Here is a 9,684-nt window from a genome sequence, read left to right on the forward strand (position 1 = left end):
CCATGTGTGTTAACACCTGCTTCAAATCCTACTGTTGAAGCTTTTGAGAAGGTCTGTGTGGAGGATATTTATGACATTAGCGTGGGGCAAAAGGAACTATGCAGTTCCAATTTATCTTGGAGGGAGATGAAAGGGTTAATTTCAATGACTAATAACAAAGATATTGTAATAAAAATATACTGTAAAAGGGGGGGGTATGACCATTGTCATGGACTTTAACAGTTATACAGATTCTATAAATGCATGTTAAGTAATGTTGGTACATATGTACAAATTTTGAAAAAGGATACAGACCTTATACAGAAGGTCAATAAAGAAGTTTATTATTTGTACTGTGAAGGTAACTTTGCAGATGATTTGCTACTGCTTTTTCATGTTATGCATCCCATTTACCAATTTATTAAGGCCTTCCCAAGATACATAAGAATATTCAGAATCTCCTGATGTGAACAATTGTGTCATTACAAGGCTGGCTCACTTGAGCCAATATATATATATATATATATATATATATATATATATATATATATATATATTTTTTTTTTTACAAAAGAATTTGTGTCTTTTTTTTTACAACTAATGCCAGGTTTTATTAAGGACACTTGTGATTTTTTTAATGAAATTGTGTAACTGGTATTGTAAACATGAAAGAGCTGATTTGTTGCTAGTGTATATGTTCGTGGATTCACTTTTTACCGTGATACTTAATTTATATGGCATAGAAGCAGTACAGAGTTTCTTGACTTTGCAAATGACTGTAGATAACATATTTATCAGTAATGTGTTACTTTCTATGTATAGTTTTGAACAATAATATATTTACATTTCAATTTAAATGTTACTTGCAGAAACAAGGAGTGGTGATAATTACACCAGTGGCTAATACTTACGCCAAAATAATAATGCACGCATGGGAGCAAGAGCATTTACTGAGTAGGAAGACTCCATTTTATTGTGATGTTTTGTTCTATAAATGATTTGTGGATGATATTTTCTTGATCTGGGTTGGAACTGGCCAACAGTTACACAATTTAGTGAAATATATGACTGGAAATGTTGATTTTTTGACCTTTAAGGTCACTGCTTCAGATGATAATATAGAATTTCCTGACATTAAGATGTCTAAAACAACAGATAGTATCCTTGATACATCAATTTTCACCAAGGAAGTGAAAAGAAATGTGTATTTAATCAATGTATTATATACTTGAGGGGCAGATGCTGCATGTGAATAGATTAAATATATCAGATGATATCTTCAACATGCAACTAGATAAAATAAAACAAATCTTTTAGATACAGGTTATTATCCATCTGAGGTAGACTTAGAAAAACAAATGGTGATCAACATGAGAACAGCAGGTGATGGTTTATTGTTTAGAGAATTTATCCTTATGTCAAGGAATGGTAGTGAGAATCAGGATAGTAATATGAGGTTCCTACTAATTACAATAAATTATTCAAACAAATACATTAGGAAGCATTGGCATATTTTCTTGAATATTCATGCTAAAGGGATTAATTTGCCAGATGCTCTATATTTGACTGTTGTTTCTTAAAACTGAAACAGCTGCTATGCCATAAGGAACAAAGAAATGTTGTAGATAATAGATAGAGGACTGGATTTACTAACACCAACACTAAGTGTACACTAAGAAGTGTTCACCATTCTGAGTGAATAGACAACACAAGCATAACTCCAACCTTCTTCCTCCTAATTTTAGTTTTCCTACTGATTTTCTTGCCACCTTAAATACTGATAGGGATTCATAAAGCTTACCACAATATGTCGACTATGTATATACTTAATCTAATCATTCTGAGTAAATAGACAGCTCAAAAATATGGAAGGGATGTTCTTGAATACAGATCGTGTATACTTAGGGTACAGTTAATGTAGGCATTCATGAATAGGTTCATAGGTTGGTACTGGGCTATCTGCCCGAAGGCATATATTAGCCCAGCCACATTGTGCGGTATTCACCGCCCCTTTAGTAGTTCCCTAGACCCTTGTACTAGCAGCTAGTACCCTTGGCCCCTATCTAGTAGTGCTGTTGGTGTGATCCCCGGTGTGAACTTTCTGTTACCCATCCACTCATCAAGGTTCCTCTTGAAGAGTGATAGTGAGGGGCTCTGTCTTATGTAGATCGGGACCCTGTTCCATAGTAAGGGAAGTCTCTGCGAAGGGAATCTATCCCTCCAGCATGTTCTATTCATTGTTGTGTTGAGGTTTATATCCCTAGGGCATGTAGCTTGAGTAGATTTGGTTTTGCTAAGATGGAACATGTTCAACAATTCTGGATTGGACATGGCTCTGTACGTTAGACAGAGATCGCTTCTGAGAAAGTGGTATGCAACAGAGAACAGTCTTAGCTTTTTCAATCGTGCTGCATAGGGCAACTGTTTGAGGCAGTAATCCTCTTGGTTAGGTACCTCTGTGGTCTCTCCAGCTACTGGAGATGTCTAGCCGGGTACATTCCAATTGGTGCATTGTAGTCAATAATGGGTCTGATGAGGGAAGAGTAGAGGGGCACCATTACATCCTTAGATCTTGATGCGAATCCTTTCGTGATCAGATGGGTCACATAGAAGGATTTTCTAACTACTTTGGCAACATGGTTATCAAAGGAAAGCTGACTATCTAATTGGGTCCAGAGATCCCTTATTTCTTCTTCAGATTTCAGGGGATTACCTCCTATGTTGTAGTTTGCGGGTACTCTGTTTTTTCCAGAGGGGATTACTACGCATTTTTTTGCATTTAGCTTGAGACCATGGCTTTGACACCATGCATCAGTCTCATTTAAGCCCTTCTGGAGGATCTCCATGTCGGCCGGAGACTCTATTATAGCACCCAGTTTGTAGTTGTCCACAAGCTTAGTCAGCCACAGCCCTTCCGTGCTTGCCTGTTCTTCTGAGAAGTATATGCCAAACAGGAGGGGCCCCAGGACAGAGCCCTGAGACACACCACTCTTTACTGGTCTGGATTTGGACATAGATCCCACTACTCTTACTTTATGGGATCTGTCTGAGAGCCAGTTTGCGATCCATCTTGTGACGTAAGGGTTTATGCCCAGGCTGGTGAGCGTATCAATAATACCTGAATGGGGAATGGTGTCAAATGCTTTAGCAAGGTCAAGGTAAGCCGTGTGTACCTCCTTTCCCTTATCTATAGCCTGAGTAACTGTCTCAAAGAAATCCACCAGGTTCAGGAGGCATGATCTGCCCTTGAAGCCGAACTGTGTGGGGTCCAGCGACTGGAGGTTCCCAATCTCTCCATTTATCAGTTCCATAATGATTCGATCCATAGCCTTACAGATCAGACTGGTCAGGCTTATTGGTCGGTAGTTCCCAAGGTCAGTTGTGGCCCCACTTTTGTGTAGCGGGACCACCGTTGCCATGCGCCATTCTATGGGCACATATCCTGTGGAGAGGCTGAGACTGAACAGGGTATTAAGATGCGGGGTTAATTCCTTTTGGAGCTCGCGTATGACACAGCCTGGGACACCATCTGGTCCCATGGAGGCAGTGTTTTTAGCTTTAGATAGAGCCTTGTTAACCAATGTATCAGTAATAATTGGACTTGCACAATCCCCTGGAATGGTAATAGGCCCTGTAGGTGGTGAGGGGGGGGGGATTTGCACTGAACCTGTCAGCCAAGATGTTGGCAATGTCAGAAGGGTCAGTGTATTTTGTTCCATTTTGTACTAGCTCAGAACAGACCTGAGCATTGCCATTTAGTTTTTTGACGTAGCCATAGAAGGCCTTATGGTTATCCTTGGCATCCTTGGCAACTTTCTTTTCAAAATTAGCTTTAGTTGACTTGATGAGGGCCCTCAATTTCTTACTAATGCTGATCAGGGATGATTTTTCTACTTGAGATTTGGCCTTTTTTTGTATAAGTCTCCTCCTTTTATTGTAAAGTTTGCTTATGGCCGGGGTCTACCAGACTGGTTTCTTCTTGGTTGAGGAAGGAGTCTTGGTTTTATTTGGGATAGCATGGTCCAGGCAATCCTGAAGATGCATATAGAGTGCCTTGGTGTAGGATTCCGCATCCTGGATATCATTATCCTTCTGAAAGGGAATAGTGAAGCTTTCCACTTCGGATGCAAGTAGTTTGAAGTTTGCTTTGGAAAGGCTTTTGACTATGGTTTCTTTGACTGGGGGAGGTGGAGGGGTGAGGATGTCCAGGGTTATCAGTTTGTGATCCGATGTGACCAAGGAGGGAGTGATAACGGGTGTGGTACAATGGGCGCCCATATTTGTGATGATTAAATCCAATATGTTGTCCCCTCTAGTGGGGGAACATACTAGTTGTTCAAGGGCATTTGAATTTATAAATTCTATGAATTGCTGAGCATAGGAGTTGGAACATTGGTAGTTCTCCCAGTCTATGCCAGGGTTGTTGAAATCACCCAAGATTATGGTGTTGGGTAGGACCTTTATATTTTCCAATGTCTCAAAGAATGCAGAGTGAGCATCTTGGGAATGGTGGGCGATCTATAACTGGCTACGAATTGAAATATGATTTTGCCCGATGATAGTTGCGCATGGATGATCTCTGGGGCATCATGCTGCGCTACTAACCTGGAGATATGGGTATCCTTGATGAATATGGATACACCTCCACCCTTTGTACTGCGATCCAGTAACTGAGGCCGGAAGGTATGATATGAATTGTAACCTGGCAGTGCTGGGGTGCTCTCTTGAGCCTTGAACCAGGTTTCCGTCACTGCACAAACATCGATTTTCTCCATGCTGAGGAGAGCCTCGAGTGTGTGCATTTTGTGGTTGAGACTTCTGGCATTGAGTAGCATTACCCTTAGTTTTTGGTTACCTGTGCTGGTTACGGTGGTTGGTTTGTCCTTTGAGCCTTGCCTAAAAAGGCACTATAGGGACGACAAGAGCCTTGGCCAGTATTCAAAAACCTAGGGGTGACAGGTGCAACCCATCTCTGGCAAAACAGCGAGGCTTGTCTATCATGTCATCCCAGGCAGACAGACACTGGATCCCCTTAGAATGACACCAGAAGCTTAGCCAATTATTGAAATTGATCATTTTGTCTTTGTATTGTGGTATCATTCTAGGTGAAGGTAGTATGCTACTCAAGGTCAGGGTCATACCAGCTTGGGCTACATGATCAGAGAGCTCCTCAATGTCTCTTTTCATGTAGTCCAGGGAGGTACATCTTAGATCATTCACACCAACATGTACAACGAAAGCGTCATACTTGTGCTCGTTCAGGAGTGACCTAAGTGCCTGTGTTATGTGGTGGATCCGAGCACCCGACAGGCAACTGACAGTAACCTTCCCCTTGTTCAGCCTGGTGAGTGGAACATCTGTGCCTAACTATAGAGTCTCCTATTACTAGCATGTTAGGTATGGTGTTTTGCCCTAAGGGCTGTTGTGAGGCACACTGCTGAGGTGAATTATGTGTTTTCTGGCTTGTGTTTGGGGGTGCAGGTTGCTTGCTTGTCTGCTTTGGAGGGCACTGTTTCTTTTTCAGATTGATACCTAGTGCATCCGAATATGTTTTTGTGTATTATGCGTATGTTTTGCCGATGCTTGTTTTGTAGATTCATGTGTGACAGGTGGTGTGATGCAAGTGTGTCCCTTATCCTCTTGACTGTCTGTTACAGTTATGGGTTGAGAGCGCTTAGCCTCCAGTCTGGCTGTGTATTTGCATCTCTCACAAGTGTTTGTGTCTAGAGGTAAGAGGAGAGGGTTGTCTGTATACATGAGGCAGTTGTGACACTGCCTCAGGATGCCCAATTCTGCCAGATGAACTGGAGAGTACACCTGAAGCTGACCTCTGGACATGCTTTGAAGAGTAAATTGAACTTAAGTCCTGCGGATGATCGAGGGTCTTATGCTATATTATAATAGTGCTGTCTAGGAAATTTGGATAATAATAGTGCTGTCTAGTAGATTAGGACAAGTGCTGATTTCTGTTTTGCAAGTGCTGCAATAAGAGCAGCTGATCTGAAGCAGTTGAGTTAAGGCTCCTAGTTCTAAGGGAAAATTTACAGTGCAGACTTTGTGGGGCCGGGAATAGTATACCCCAGCTAACCGGTGCTGCCCGACGCTGCTCTGTGTGCAAGACTGCGCAAAAAGAGAGTTGCAGGGTTTTTCCTTTAGATAAGTGAGGAAAGTGAGTACAAGAGCTGTTTTTCTCTAAGCAAGTGAGAAAAGTACGTACAAAAACTGTTTTCCTCTAGGTAATGAGGAAGATAGAGTACTATAGTAATTAGTAGCTTATTTAGTGCTTACAAGTTCTGAACAAGTGCTGAACAAGTGCTGAGCATGAACAAGCAAATTTAAGTGCTAAAACTAAGAATCTGTATCTGCACTAGATGAGTTACAGGACAGAAACAAGTGCAAATACAGGCTTTCAAATCAGAAAGTTGAGAAAGATGGAAGAGATTTCCCAAACGGCCAATAACTACAAATTCTGGGCCAGAACCACTACTTATGTGGTAGACAGGTTACCTAGTGCTTACCACTCCCACTGATAAGCTAGAAGGCTTCCCTCCAACACAGAAAGGCTTGGGGGACTCAGAAGCTTACATCCAGTCCTGGATACAGCAAATCTGTATCTGGAACACTAGTTACAGGAAAGGTAGGAAACAGGCTTACAGTTTTTTTTTTTACAGAAAAGTAGCAAAAACAGTAATAAAAAACAATTCACATGCAGTGCAAGCTAGCACACTTGAGTATGCAGCAATATTAGACCAAACACAGTTTAAAAAAATGCAATTAAATTAAAAAGGACTAAAAGCAAGTGCAGAAAGAGTTTATTAGGTAGAATCTGGCCCATAGTCAAAGAAAAGGAACTCATCCTTGTTACAAATATTTATTTTGCAAGTATATCTCTAAGATAACATCTTTTGTGTATCCTTCTAACTATGAAAGGTAACACTGCCCTCACGATTTTTGCTGACTGTGATACTGTTAATGTACTCTATCTAGCTATATGTACCATCTGTCCTGCCTTTTATCTAGGCAAGACCAACAGAAAGTTTAAAGATAGGATATGTCAGCATCAATCAAATATTAAAGGTATACTCATAATGCTCTCAGCAAGCAGATTTCTGAGAAGGGTAAACATCATCAATTTTGTTTTGCTGCTCTGCAAGTAATTAATCAAAACCTAAGATGGGGTGATATAGTAGTTTTAACTGAAAAAAGCTGAATATAAATGGATTGTAAGACTCCGGGCAGATAAGTACCCTGGTTTAAATTAAATTGTATCTTTAACTCCAGTCCTGAAATTAAGACATGACTTGTTTTCATTAAGTATTTTAATTGATTGTATTTCATTGGACTGTCTGTCATGTGACTGGTTCTGAATACTTTTGCATAGGTTTTTATTCTTAGGTGCGTTTTTAAACACCTGAAGAAGCACTTGTATGTATGAAAGCTTGTGTTATTTAAACGTGCTTTTTTAAGAGTTTTAATGGAGTTACTTGTGCCAGATTTTGGTCTTTTCCTCATAATATATTAATGACTGGATTTGGTGGTGCTATACTCCCTATTGGCTGGAGCACCAATGCAACACTGTGTGGAGAGTCACAACAAAGTGGGGCTGTCACATTCAATTGCTGTTTTCAATATGTCTATCATAGATTCATAGGTGTGTACTAGGCTAATGGCCCTGGAGCCTTCACAAGCCTAGCCGATAGGATTAACCTGGCATTGTGCCATCAGACATTAGTTCCCAGTGCCTCTGTTGATTAGAGCCACTGGAGTGATCCCCGGGGTGAATATTCTATTTCCCATCCACTCATCAAGATTTCTCTTAAAGAGGGCCAGTGAGGTGCTCTGTTTGACATGTATGGGAAGTCTATTCCATAGCATGGGCAGTCTCTGGGTTCTGAACCTGTCCCTCCAGCATGTTCTGTTGATTGCGGTAATGAGGATGAGGTCTCTGGAGCGTGTGGTGTGGAGGGATTGGGATTTCTTTAGATGTAGCATTTCTAACAGAGCTGGTTCAGACATGGCTTTGTAAGTCAAGCAGAGATCGCCTCTTAAGTAGGGGATATGAGACCGAGAATAGTTGGGAGTTTTTTGAGTCTGTCCATATAGGACAAGTGTTTAAGGCCTAAGATCATCTTTCTCAGGTACTTTTGTGGCCTATCTAGTTGTTGCAGGTGTCTAGTGAGGTACATGCCAAATGGGGCATTGTATTCAATGATTGGCCTAATGAGGGAAGACTAGAGGGAGACAATGACCACTTTCTTCCTGGATGCAAAACCCTTAGTAATGAGATGTGCCACATAGAATGTCTTTTTGACCACAGTGGCAATGTGGTGGTCAAAAGAGAAGTTGTTGTCAACCTGTGTTCCCAGATCTCTTATAACGCCTTCTGTGTTCAGTGGACTACCATCGATGTGGTAATTTGTGGGAACTGAAGTTTTCCCAAAGGGGATGAAGACTTTTTTTTGGCACTGAGCTTAAGGCCATGGTTCTGACAATAATTGTTGGTCTCAGTGAGGCCCTTCTGCAGGATGTTAACACCACATGGGGAGTTAATAATAGCTTCCAACTTGCAAACATCTGTGAACTTTGTCAGCCAGAGTCCCTTTGTGTTGGCCTGGACTTCAGAGATGTAGATACCAAACAGTAGATGACCCAGGACCGAACCCTGTGGGACTCCACTCGTGATTGGTCAGCAGTCTGACTTGGAGTCAGCTACTTTCACACTGTGGGTTCTATCTGTGAGTCAATGTGCAACCCACCTAGTGATATAGAGGTTGATGCCTAGCTTAGTGAGTTTTACTATGATTCCTGAGTGGAGAATGGTATCAAAGGCCTTAGCCAGATTAAGGTAGGCTGTATGAACCACCTTGCCTTCATCCACAGCTCTGGTTACTGACTCAAAGAAGTCGACCAGGTTGAGTGAGCATGATCTACCCTTCACAACAAACTGTGTGGGATCCAGAATTTGGATAATAATGGTTTATTAGGTCCATGATGATGCATTCCATAGCTTTGCATATCAGACTCGTCAGGCTAATGGGGCGATAGTTCCCAGGATCTGTAATCACTCCTCCTTTGTGGAGAGAGATGACTGTAGCAGTGCACCATTCAGTAGGGACAAAGCCTGAGGTGAGGCTGTGATTGAACAGGGCACACAGGTGTGGTGCCAGTTCACTCTGTAGTTCATCAACACAGCCAGGGATATTGTCAGGTCCCATAGAAGCTGTATTCTTGGCCTTGGACAGTGCTATTTTAACCTGTGCAGCAGTAATACTGGGTGCCTGGCAATCTACTTGTATTGCGATTGGTCCTGGGGGGGTAAAGTTGGCACTAAATCTGTGGCCAGTATATTGGCAATATCTGTTGGCTCAGTATAGGAGGTACCATTGTGCAGTAGTTCAGAGCAAATCTGCATATTGCCATGGAGATTCTTTACATAACTATAGAAGACCTTGTAGTTGTCTTTACTATCTGCTGAAATTCTGTTTTCATAGCTAGCTTTAAAGGATTTGATGAGGGATCTCAACTTTTTGTTGAGGCCGATAAGGGAGTTTTTCCAGTTTTGGGACTTCACCTTATTCTGCATCAGTTTCTTCCTTCTGTTGTAGAGTTTCCTTATGGCAGTGGACCACCAAATTGGCTTCCTTTCCTTTCTTGGTTCTTTTGGGTATGGCGAGATCTATGCATTTGTGTACGTGTTCGTACAAT

The sequence above is a fragment of the Protopterus annectens genome, chromosome 14.part0, assembly GCF_019279795.1.
Source record: "Protopterus annectens isolate FY-2018-M chromosome 14.part0, PAN1.0, whole genome shotgun sequence".
In the NCBI taxonomy this organism is placed as follows: Eukaryota; Metazoa; Chordata; order Ceratodontiformes; family Protopteridae; genus Protopterus; species Protopterus annectens.